General features: G+C 36.1%; 3 long non-coding RNA genes across 5 annotated transcripts in view; 2 read left to right on the top strand and 1 right to left on the bottom strand.

The window, feature by feature from the left end:
• Positions 1-299: 299 nt before the first annotated feature.
• Positions 300-12,082, bottom strand: part of LOC122519703 — a 35,582-nt gene continuing 23,799 nt past the window's right edge. Inside the window, exons 1-2 of one of the 2 annotated variants that reach the window (XR_006304351.1) lie at positions 4,326-4,423; positions 300-1,373 (exon numbers count right to left, since the gene is read on the bottom strand). This is a non-coding gene — a long non-coding RNA (uncharacterized LOC122519703). Of the gene's footprint in view, positions 1,374-4,325; positions 4,424-12,082 lie in introns of those variants that run through there. The other variant, XR_006304350.1, reaches the window with a different exon arrangement.
• LOC122519702 lies at positions 6,489-7,620 on the top strand. The gene is made up of 2 exons (XR_006304349.1): positions 6,489-6,679; positions 6,974-7,620. It is a non-coding gene; the product is annotated as an uncharacterized LOC122519702 (long non-coding RNA).
• LOC122519701 lies at positions 7,751-10,632 on the top strand. 2 transcript variants are annotated; one of them, XR_006304348.1, is made up of 2 exons: positions 7,751-10,396; positions 10,469-10,632. It is a non-coding gene; the product is annotated as an uncharacterized LOC122519701 (long non-coding RNA). The 2 variants fall into 2 exon arrangements; XR_006304347.1 differs by having other exon boundaries at positions 10,464-10,632.

Raw genomic sequence — 12,082 nt, 5'->3', positions numbered from 1 at the left:
GATTTTTTTCCTTTCAAATTATTTACCTTATAAGTTGAACGATACCGAAACTTCTAAGTACGAAGAGCAATAATTTACACCATAAGCGATATCGTTTCATCTACGTACTTAGCTAAAAGCTGCATGTTCAAGTTCTCTAACTATAATAATTATACATCGTACTTTGGACTTTGTTAATGTTAGCAAATGTTACCCTTACTCAAGGAGAAAGTAAAAAAGACAAATGCCTTTCGCAAAACAGGATTTGGGAATCTCTGTTAGACCAACCTGTAGTATTCCGTGAGTAATTACGATTAATATTATCTTGAGCATCGTCTCCGGTCATTTATTCAGTTTTACAATGAAAATACGGATAATACAGTGCCAATTAAAGTCGAATTATAAAACAGTGCTTTAAAAAATATTACAAAGTTTTTTTTTCCTTTTTTCTTTACTTTTGTGCTAAAATGAAAAATATTTGTTGTTATATACTGAATGCTAAAATTTATTTAAAGCAAAATAACAAAATAGGAATGAGCCCGCTGTAAGTCGATAATATTATGAAAAAAAATATCAATACATGTCCTATCATTAATACGTCTCATTCAAAAAAGACTATTCTAAACTTTAGTAATACAATTTACTATGGAACGCGTATAATAACGTTAACGCTTTGAAATAGTATATATAAGTTTGCGAAAGTGCCATCGGTTTATTATCCTTTAAGGGGCACGCAGAGTCGTGCCGAGGACGGGCGCGATAACGTGCGCATGGAATTTCCTGAAAGATTCTCCCTGTCCCCCCTCTTTCCATACGTGCATGCACTTTCTCCTTCTCTCTCTCTCTTTCTCTTTCCATCTTTCTCTGCTTCTCATTCCGTGCCGACGGTACTCGTTCCAGCAAATTGAATGCCAGTGCGGGCGTATTCACGCACGCGAAAGAGCCAGGGTAACGTTCTATTTGTTTTCCTTGTATTAAAAAAGGAAGAAGAAAAAAGATAGAGGTAGGAACAAAAAGGTGGGAGAGAGATAGAGGGAGAGGGAAAAAGAAGTAGGAGTAGGAGAAAAAGGGGTGGGAGAGGTATATATGCGCCAGCTCGTGTATCTATTGAGACTTCGATCAATGCAAAAAGTGCGGCTTGCCTCGAGACTCGGTTTTCATTAAAGGTTCATTAACTAAAACGATCTTGGCGCATCATCATCATTACCACTGGCCGTTCTCTCCCTTTTCGAGTTTGGACTTCGAAATCTAACGATTTTGTGTGCACGATTGAAAACATTGGTTTCACTAATTCCAAGAACCCGTCTTTATTCTTTGAAACGTGGAATAAGAAAGATCGCATTGACAAGCTGCTAGAAGTTTTCCCCATACGAATCTCGATGCTTCAGAGGTATCTGGAAATTTCAAAAGCATTCGTTAGCGTTGAACACGCAGACGTTTTTCCTATTATATAACTATATATATATATATAGAGAGAGAGAGTTTACTATATGTTATACTCCGGATTTGATTTTTTCATTAGTAGATGTATGTCTTTTCAGAGACATTTTCTGGATTTTATAATTATCGAAACAGCGTATTATTTAAGAACCTATTAATTTTTTTTCCGCATTTTATGTTCTACGTTTGCGTGTTTTTGAAATTCAACGACAATCGTAAAGATCTTTTTATCGAATGGTAGGTCAGTTTTTATCCCTTCCCCTCTAAAAGCTTAATCCCCTCTTCAATCTTACGAGGTCATTCCGGGTACTGATAATTTGTAGAGAAATTTCACGTGTAAAATTATGCAATAAGTGTTAGGAAAATGGAGCCGCGTTGTGAGGTGAGTCCGGCTCGCGACTACGGCTTGAAAACAACATATTGTCTGTGTTGGACACGACGCGACCGCGTCCCTTTGTCCTGCGGTAGGTCCGAGGTTTCACACAGCAATTGAATAAATATTCATTAGTGTAATTAGCATGCACGTATGGAGCACTAACCACCGGACTGCTTGCTGCGGTCGCTACGTCTTTAATTGCGTCCCGGTATATTTTACTTTTTCCACTAACATTTCTTTTTTTCTTTTTCTTTCAACCAGGGGGTCATACTTCTTTCTCTTATACATTTTTTTTTAATGCCCGTCAAGGTATACGAATCGTTATAACAATGCCAGCATCAACTCGAGACTTACGTGCACGATGATAAAACCGGGGTATTGTAAACGTATACTCGAGTATGGTATTACGCGTAACATCTAGAAAAAAGGGAAAACAGATTTTACCGCGAAATGAAATATTTTCGACACGTTTTAAATTGTAAATGTGTTTTCTGTATTGTAGTAATAATTAATTATAATATAATCAACGTAATAATTCCATTGTCGATAATTAATGTGAAATTAAAATTTATCTTCTTTATGCAATATTTTGAATGTTTAATTCTATTGGGATAGAGTACGATAGAATTTTTTTTTGACATTGACGGTATATATATATGCTATTTAGATATAATTTTATTACGGAATAAAATAAAATAATAGGTTCTGAAAGTTTTCCGTTCCACGTTATTATCCGTTACATGATTTTGTCGCTAAAAGAATGACCGAAAATGAAACAATATTATAGAACTGTATTTTTTTTTTTTTTTAATCACGAGAATCCAGGTTCGATTTTCACGCTGGTCACGTTAATTGTGTAAACTCATCAAACGTTCAAGCAGAACATCAATCATAAGTCTGATAACTCCCAGTGCTTTTCGAACGTGAAACTTGAGGGAGAGAGAAAGAGAAAATGAGATTAGAGAAAAGATCGATAAAAGGCAGAACGAGACAGAGACAGAAACAGAAAGAGAGAGAGAGAGACGAAAGAAAGATGTTCCGACAGCGAAGAATTTCATAACCTCTTAATTGCACATACCATGAAAGCACTACTCATTTACATTTATATATCGCATTCCAATAGCATAGCGAGACGGAATAGTTCTTCTTTTCATTTCTTTTTTTGTTTATATTTTCTAATTGTCTTTTTTTTTGTTGTTATCTGGTTCTATCCAAAAGGAAGAAAATATACGCGCACGTATAGAAAAAAAAAAAAATTTTCCTAGCTTTTTTTTCGGGAAGAGATGATGAGTTCGGTCTTTTGTTTTTTTTTTGTCATCGTATTGTATGCCCAGGTAGAATGATCTGTTGCCACGGTTAAAACACTCAAATTGTAAATGTCAACCATTCTGGTAACGGTGCTGTGTGTTAAAAGAAAGAAAGATATCTAGCTTACGTATTTGTTGCTGCATTATTATTGTCATCGCTATCGTTCGTGGTGATGCACCCGTAGATTACTTTCGGGAGCAGGATTTTTCTATGAAATGGTTCACGAAAGAAACGGTTAATTGTTATCATTGACATTTGCGTCAGGATAGGGAATTCGAAAGTTCGACTTTTATTTTTTTTCTTCAAGTTTTTAAGAGATCAAAATCGAGAGAGAGAGAGAGAGAGAGAGAGAGAGAGAGAGAGAATGCAAATTCGAGAGATACGAAACGTTAAAGTGGCTGATCGATGCGACCCGAGTAAAGAATCGAGTGTCTATGGGACCCAGTGGAGTTGCTTAAGATAATACTGGATCGAGGTAAATGTTCTGAGAGAGAAGGTAGTATTTAGGTATAAATTAATGTCGCTGTTCCTTATGGATTTAACTCTTGTATAATTAGTAATCGATATAGGAGATCGCATAGTGTATCTATATGCATGAGCTCTAATGCATCCGTAACATTGTAGCTCGCCACTTAGACGAGAATCTTGTTAAAATTCGCATCATTTTACGAAAGGTCGATATTATCTAAACTTTTAGTGGGAAAGACAAAGACAAAGAGAGAGAGAGAAAGAGAAAGAGAAAGCTATCGAGTGTCCTAGAAAGTTTTATCGAATACTTGCCGATATATCCCAGTTCTAATCCACGAGAAAGAAAGTTCAAGACGCTGCTGGATTACGTTTAATCTTTTGTTTATCACTTCTTCCTTCTCGACTGCATGAGAAACTCTTAAAACTTTTTAATTCCACCGGGATGTCTTAGTTTCGTGACTCTGATGTGTGTTAGATCGTACAAATCGATTCTAACGTGTTTAAAAACTATTCTGATTTTTGTTTTTGTTGTTTTCTTTTTTGTTTTTTGTTCGAAAATAAATCTTTTAAATCAGATATAAGTAATGTATTTTTCTTAATCAAAGTGATTTATGTGGCTGGGTAATATTTGATTTTATTGTTCGTGTTAAGACATCGTGGATAAGACTTCAAACGTTCAAGCGTTTAATTAATTAACGTTAAACTTCCCCTCTTCTCTCCCTGCTGTGTAGTTTCTTTTTTTAAATATGCTTACCTCTTTTCAATTAAGATAATCGATGCTCCAGGTTGCAATTATCCTACACGAACTCGGTTGCTGTTTCGTACTTACTGCATGCAAGCTCGAATGATGCAAAGCTGTGATTCTACATCATCGTTATTATTAAATAACAGGTCTTACGAACGTCATGCGACTCTAACGAGAGTATAAGAGTAAGAGAGAGAGAGAGAGAAAGAGGAAGGTGGGCGAGAATGAGAGAACGTATAGTTGGGTGAGTTGCGTCTTGTTTCTCTCGAGGTAGACAAACAGAGAAGGAATTACATCTGCCTCGTTTCCCACGTCTAACGTAGCTTTGTCGCAATGAAGTTTCCCCGCAAATTCGCGGTGTAAAAATAACGAGCTCGTCTCACGTTACCCTTCGGAAAAGATCCTGACCGCGACATCGTATCGCGCATTATAATGCGTACGTATGTTGTTGATGCAAATTGCAACGGGGGATAATTTCACTGGCCGAACGTGACTTCGGGATCGGGCTGTATTACGTGTTCTGGAATATTATAATCGAATCTCCTCCACCCACCTCATTTTCCACCACCACTACCGCCATCGCCATCACTATCACCATCACCATCACCATTGCCATCGCCATCGCCAGCACCCACCTTTGTCTCCTTATGGCGACGAATATTATTTGCTGAATTTTAAATACCGAGAGCGCAGCATAAAATTGAACAAAGCGTGTTTGCCGAATAATTCGGAATAATATTTGTATGAAAAAGCGTTTGTGCGTTAAGGTTTTCATTTCGCAAATACCTACAACTATCCCAACGAGAGTATAGATGTATATGTACACACATACTATTTATATATATACGTACGTATATATAATATATTATAAATAGATATGAGATGCCTGTTCAAATTGCCATGAATTAAAATGGAAAGAAAATATTGCGAATTATATCCTTGGCATTTACCCCACCCCCTCCTCCACCGATGATATCTCGGTGAACGTTTCGTTTGACGACGATTTTTTTTTTCTTTCTCTCTCTCTCTCTCTCTCTCTCTCTCTCTCTCTTTCAATCTTGTTCTTTTTTGCCGATTGATTTTTCTTTGATATTATTTGACGAAACCTTATTTTCTCTTTTTCTCCTAAGAGATCAGAGTCTGGCGGGAATTATCAGCGGATCGAATTGCTCTAACACAGTTTCGAGATAACAACTAGCACAAATGATTTACCCCCGACTCTCTCTCTCTCTCTCTCTCTGATATCTGAAGGGAATCACAATGGTTGAAGAGAGATTATTGTAACTACATAAAGCAACTCATCGACCATAAATGGCTAATAGAAATAAATCCATGGGACGCGGAGGAGGGTGGTCTCCTGAAAAAGGTTGAGAAATAGATATTGGCTGATCATTCGCCGTTTCGTAGGAAATTGTCCTATCAGAAGATTGAAAGGGGGATCGAGAGTAAAGCTCTTACCATGTAACGGCCGACAATGATCGCGGTAGAATGTAATAAAGAATATTATATTTCTCTAGGACGTAAAACGAAAAATTTTCTCCGTGTTTTCGTTTTTCTCTTCATTCTTATTTTCTTTCTTTCCTATCTTTTTTTCATCAAGCAAAAGATCGATACCGATTTAATCTATTCTAAAAGATGATCCGTTAATACGATTCCGAACTATCTTTCACCGCCGTTATACTCGTTTGTTATAAAAGAATAAGAAGCTTTTAATAATAATTTATTCATATTGTAAAAGTGGTATTATATTCGTCTTCCTATTTAAGCGCATCTGCCAAAAATAGGTTTTCTAATAATATTACATACAAGTGTAAGATGAATTTTTTAATCGATAGAATATACATACTGCTTGCAAGAAAGAAAATTTCTATTAGAAATTCACGGTGATGTTTTTTATCCCGTGGTTTGATCTTATATATAATCTAATCGACTTCTTAATTATAAGGAAGCTTCCTTTCGACTCTAAGTATATAAAACTATCTTTTTCTCTCTTTATTCTCTCTTTCTTCTCTCTTTTTCTCTCGATAGTGAGATTCGCACAAAGATCCGTTCGTCGCGCAGGCTTCAATCGATCGATCGCCACGAAATTACACGAATTCAACGCGCACATTTTCCGCGCGTCTTCCTCCAACACAACGTCGATCCGGTGATTACACAGTCTCTTCGGTTGTCTTTTACCCGGCTATCCTTGCCTCGGGCAAGAACGTTATTAGACGAGAGGTATAAGGGTTCGGGATCCCTTTAACGAAAACGACTGTGGAGATATAAGATGGCAAACCGCCGTGCCACGTACACACACGCTCGCACGAATGATTATTATTACAGGATTTCGTATAAAGTTAAATACTATTCAGTCTAAATGTGTGCGTGTATCCTTAATTTAATCGAATATATTTTATCGACTTCTTTCTGTAAAAACACTTTACTAATCAAATTTTTTGTCCAAAACATTCAGTAATTTGAAATTGATCCCATGTTAATTATTTTTATTATTATTAATTATATTATTTTTTTAATCGAATAATATCATCGATTTCTTTCTAAATATAAAAACACACGATAAACACTATATTAATCAAATTTTATGTCCGAAACATTTAGATATTTGAAATTAATCCCACGACTTATTATTATTAATGATACGTTTTCTTCCATAGGACGTTATTTGTCAGGACGGATTCTAAGCTCGCGAGAGAACGCATAAGCTATGGACCCGTGCTAATAACGATGCCAGCAAGGCTAACTACAAGCTCATCGCCGAGTGCATTCATGAAGCAATATACATGCATTTACTGACCGGTACATTCGCTGCGTTTATATTCGGTCTCGTCAGAATATTCGTGGTTACTTCGAAGTAGGTTCTCTCTCTCACTCTTTCTCTTTCTATCTCTTTCTCTTTCACTTGGGAAGATAGATATACGACCCTACCTTCCTTCTCCCTTTATTCGGTGTCTAAACCGAACAATGAGCGTTACCGTGTCAACGTGGAATTAATACATTCAAATTACCCATTGTTATATCCGAAGACCGTAGTAATAGCATTGCAAATGACGTGTCTCATTGCTAGCATTGGTGCGAGGAAGAGAGAGAGAGAGAGAGAGAGACGAGAAGCGTATGGAATAAAGAGACATTTTTCACGTGGAACCACTCGACGATGCTTTATGAGCTTGCCTCGTTCGGTATATGTATGTACTATAGCTATGTGCGTAACGGCACGCGTGCAATTGTGCGGTGCAATATGTAAATACACGGTATTATCGCGTGTATGAAGTATTGTATATATATATACGTGTCATATTCCGAATTGTTGATTATAAATTTATTTAAAACTTTCTTTCTCTTTGTCGCACCCCATATTTAATTTCTCTGTGAGATAAAAAAGTTATGTTTTTAAATAAATTATATATATATATATATATATATATATAAATTCCTAATGCAACAAGATATAGATAAATTTTTAGAAAAAAGTTTAATTGTAAGATCGATAGAACTTGTCTAACACGATCGAAATAAACGATCCATGATTGAAAAGGAGAACGAAGATTAGATAATAAAAAAGTAAATAAAAATATGATGTTAAGAACGAAAAGTCGTGGACAAGATTGCCGGGGGTGGTTGCACGTCATCGTCGGTGACGGGCTTGAGACGAACAGAAGGAAATAGGGTCGCGAGACGTGGAACCGCTATTTGAAAAGGGACAAGAAGGAGGTAGGGGATTGGTGTGCTAGAGGAGGGTTAGATGAAAGGGCGTTCAGTTATGGGAAAATACGAAAGCCGAAGAGAAGGGAGAAGAAGAAGGAAGGAATATGTCACCTGAATACCACGGTAATGTTCACAAAATGCCGGAAATATAAGCAAACGCGTCGCGGCAACGCTCCTGGGAACTGTCGTTTACATAAATAGCTTGCACCGGTGGAGATTCCGCGCGTAGCATTCAACGCTGACGACCGTGCACGCAGGTAGCAACAGAACGTGTACGTGTCTCAATATTTGACGGCAGAATTTCCGAGCATTTGCCTACCAAATGCAACTTGGTGTCCTTCCTAGCCAACACTCACCAATCCCGGTTCTACTCTTCGCAAGCCCTTATCAAACTACTACTACTACTACTACTACTACTACTACTATTACTACTACTACTATTACTATTACTATAGGGCCGTTCTTCGCCCAGGACATCTGGCCTACGTGTCAAACGGCAAGACTCAAGACGCCTACCTTGCATCTTCTACAAACCTGGATGCAACCGGAGACAGATCGCTTTGATTTCGTGATAACATTTTGTCCTTTCACTCCTTCGTCTCATTGATCGATACAATATAGAAGATCGATTGATTGATTGATCAATCGATCGATCAAATTCCCTAATGTGAGAGCACGTGTTAATTGTGTGCACCTGTTAATTTAGAGGACGTCTATTATGTATAGGGAGTTTACATTGCATGGATTTTCCGATCGATAATTCAATTCCAGTGTACTTAGTCATGCGTTTATGCATCTATCGGATAAAAAAAAAAAAAGTAAAAAAACACTTTACGACAATAAACGAATATACAAAATTACATTTTAAAATCGATAGGAATACTTGTTGTTTCAATTATTCATTTAATTAATTGCAAAACTTTACGTATATACCTTTATTGCCTTTTGTTATACAGTCGCGTACTACTTGCTCATTCATTACGAGTATTTTACAATACGTTGTATTTTACACTACGCAGCAATTTACGCTACGCTTTTTATACAACATGATTTAGAGTAGAGTTTTTATTTTGGATTTTAATTTTTTCACGAGACGAATAAGTGAATTTTTTATGCATAACATGTTCATACCAATATATACTTATACCATGTTCGAGTATCGTTTAACTGATAGGTTAAATTTTTATACAAAGTAAATGGTAAAGAATGATTTTTCATATATTCTATTTTTGCATATTGTTGTTGCAAGAGAGAGCACAGTTCTTTTCTTGATTCGATATAACATTATCTACGATCCATTCTAATAATACAATATTTTAGATAAATATCTTTCCTATTTCGAATCGAAAAAGAAACGTTACGTATTTACTTTTATTAAATTTAACTTTTCATCGGAATACGATCGATCGAAAGAAATTTATTGATAGAATAATTATAAATTTATGTTTGTAGATGAATAAACAATTACTATTTGCGTTATTAAATATATTTGAAATAAACATAAAAGTATAATTTACTCGGGGATCGATTGAAGCCCGTAAAAGATTTTCACGGAAAGAAATAACGGTGAATTTAAAGAGGTGTAAGTCTTGGTGTAACGATAACGTGATGTTGCGGAAAAATGATTGATCGTGTAAAATATATAATCGTTTGTTGTTTGTTCGATAAATGTAGGTCATCAAAATTACGCCGATGCGCTTGCCAGCGTGGTGTGTGGTATTGCTATCGATGAAAGAAAACATTCACCAGCGCTTATTTACGAGCTACACATACCTGTTCTGTGTGCGTATGTATGTATATATAAATGTACACTTTGTACAACCTTTCTGTGTTTATTTTCTAATATCTTCAGTTATAAACGACACATTGGCAAGTATGCACGTTTCCTACGCGTACTGCTGGTATTTACCTGTAGGCAACATATGTAAACAACGATATTTGATTACATTTTAGTTGAAATTTATTGCGTCAAGCATAATAGAGATTACATTTAATCCGCTGTATTCGACTATTAAAATAGATATTTATTTGACGTATTTTACATGGCTATAGGTAAACAAGTTTTCAAATGAAAATTGATTCAATATCGAGGGAAAGCAATTGTTACAAAAAAATAAAACATCAACGCAACGAGTTAAAACTTTTACCCTGAAGCAGCATCACTAGGTTAACAGCAGATGATATATATATAGGGTGTAACAATCTTGCGGGTAGCAGATTATAAGTGTCCTTGAAGTATGATAACTGGCTTGGACGCGGCGTCCTTTGCAGATGCAAAGCTTTGAAACTTGTACGCCATGATTCTGTCGGATTAGAAGTGTCTACGACGTTCCGTTAGGCTGGAGTAGGACGATAGCGGTTGCAACTGTTCTCTGGTAATACTCTTGTATCTCACATTTTCCCTATGAATTGGATATTATCCTACTGCTTTTATCGTTTAAGGACAGAGCTAATACAAAGCTAATTCGAAAGGGCCAAGGATAGGAACACTAGTAGGATTTTCGGTTCGAACATAAGCAATTTAAACTAGACTATTGCTTAAACTCACGTAATATATTAATATTAAGTGTGTAAAATAATTTTGAAATAATATAAATGGGAAAGTTGTTTATTGTTGTTTGTTGTTTATTTATGTAAATAACAAAATTCTGACTATTTAGCATAGGGATGGATACGTTTAATAATGGTATCGAGCTGTACATGTATTTTCGGTAGAAACACCGTCTATCTGCGCATGATGACGATACTCTAGGAGTAATACACAAAAGGGGGATGTAAATAAACAAACGCTCGCTTTGGGATCGCGTTAAGTGTTTGCACAGGTAGTTGAGTTGCATTATATCGGTATTTGGTAACGTATGTACGATATGTAGATATAGTATATAACTACTACTACCAGCTAACTCGGTGACAAATCTAAACGCAACATTCTCAGTATGTATTTGCTAACATATGGACGTTAATGATGGACAGTGATTATATATTTGATATTTTAATTGAATTTATAACCGATTTAATTAGCCGATCCTAATATTTATCGTATTTAATTATTTAAAACATATATATATGGAACATTTGCATTATCGATAACGATATTTGTTTACATCGTGTATTTACGTTCCTTTGAACAGGAACAATTGTATATTAGATGTAGCAATTAATTGCTATGCTTTGTTTTAAATTTGTTTCATCGCAATTGCTATCTATTTTTTTTTCTCAAGAAATTCGGCAATTGTTTGAAAGATGAATCAAAGTCATCGAAAATAATGAAGATGTACGATTACTTTATAAATAAATATTGTTTCGTATCCTACGCAAGCGAGTGAGTGAGACATCTGGACGTGTCGAGCCGTGTTGACACGTCTCAAGATATAGCGACAAAGAAGCATCTTAGTTTCAGCGTTAGAACCAAGGGGCGCAGCGAGCTTCTTGTAGGGCGCTTTCGGTCTTCTAGCGCACGATCTCCCACCGTTTTTATTAGGCCAATCATATGCATCGACAGCTAGGTTATCCAACTTTTCGGTTATTGGTCCGCGCGTTGCATCGTCTTTGTCTATAAAAGCCGCGTGCTTTCACGCTTAAATACTATTCTACCACGAGACCTGTGAGCGATCACATCGAAGAGAGCTACACTCCTGCGCTACGATTACATCAGCGGAACACAAAGGAACAAAGGAAGAAGGCACGTGGTCAGAATTCTATTCTGCCTGTGGAATATCATCATCGTCTACAACTGCCGATAGGTAAGCTAGCGAAATATCATCGTCATCTGTATATTTCAACCAGGGTTTTTATGCCGAAAGGCTTTTCCCTGACGAGCCAAATAAATTGTACTTCTTAGTACTGACTGAGCTCAAAAATATATTTTAATTTATTTTTACCTATCCTCATTCCTCATAAATAAACGATTCCCAACATCCATCTATAAGTGCATTTTCAACGACAAGAAAACCACTGGAGTACCGATACAAGGCGTCGGTCGTTCAACAAATATTAAATTTATTAATATAGCATTGGATCGATTGTGTAAACCTAATAAAAAATAAAATGTACGTTTTCTA

The sequence above is a fragment of the Polistes fuscatus genome, unplaced genomic scaffold (genome assembly GCF_010416935.1).
Source record: "Polistes fuscatus isolate 324 unplaced genomic scaffold, CU_Pfus_HIC Scaffold3, whole genome shotgun sequence".
NCBI classification, from domain to species: domain Eukaryota; kingdom Metazoa; phylum Arthropoda; class Insecta; order Hymenoptera; family Vespidae; genus Polistes; species Polistes fuscatus.
The sequence above is the reverse complement of the archived record's forward strand: the minus strand, read 5'-3'. Positions and strand labels throughout refer to the sequence as shown.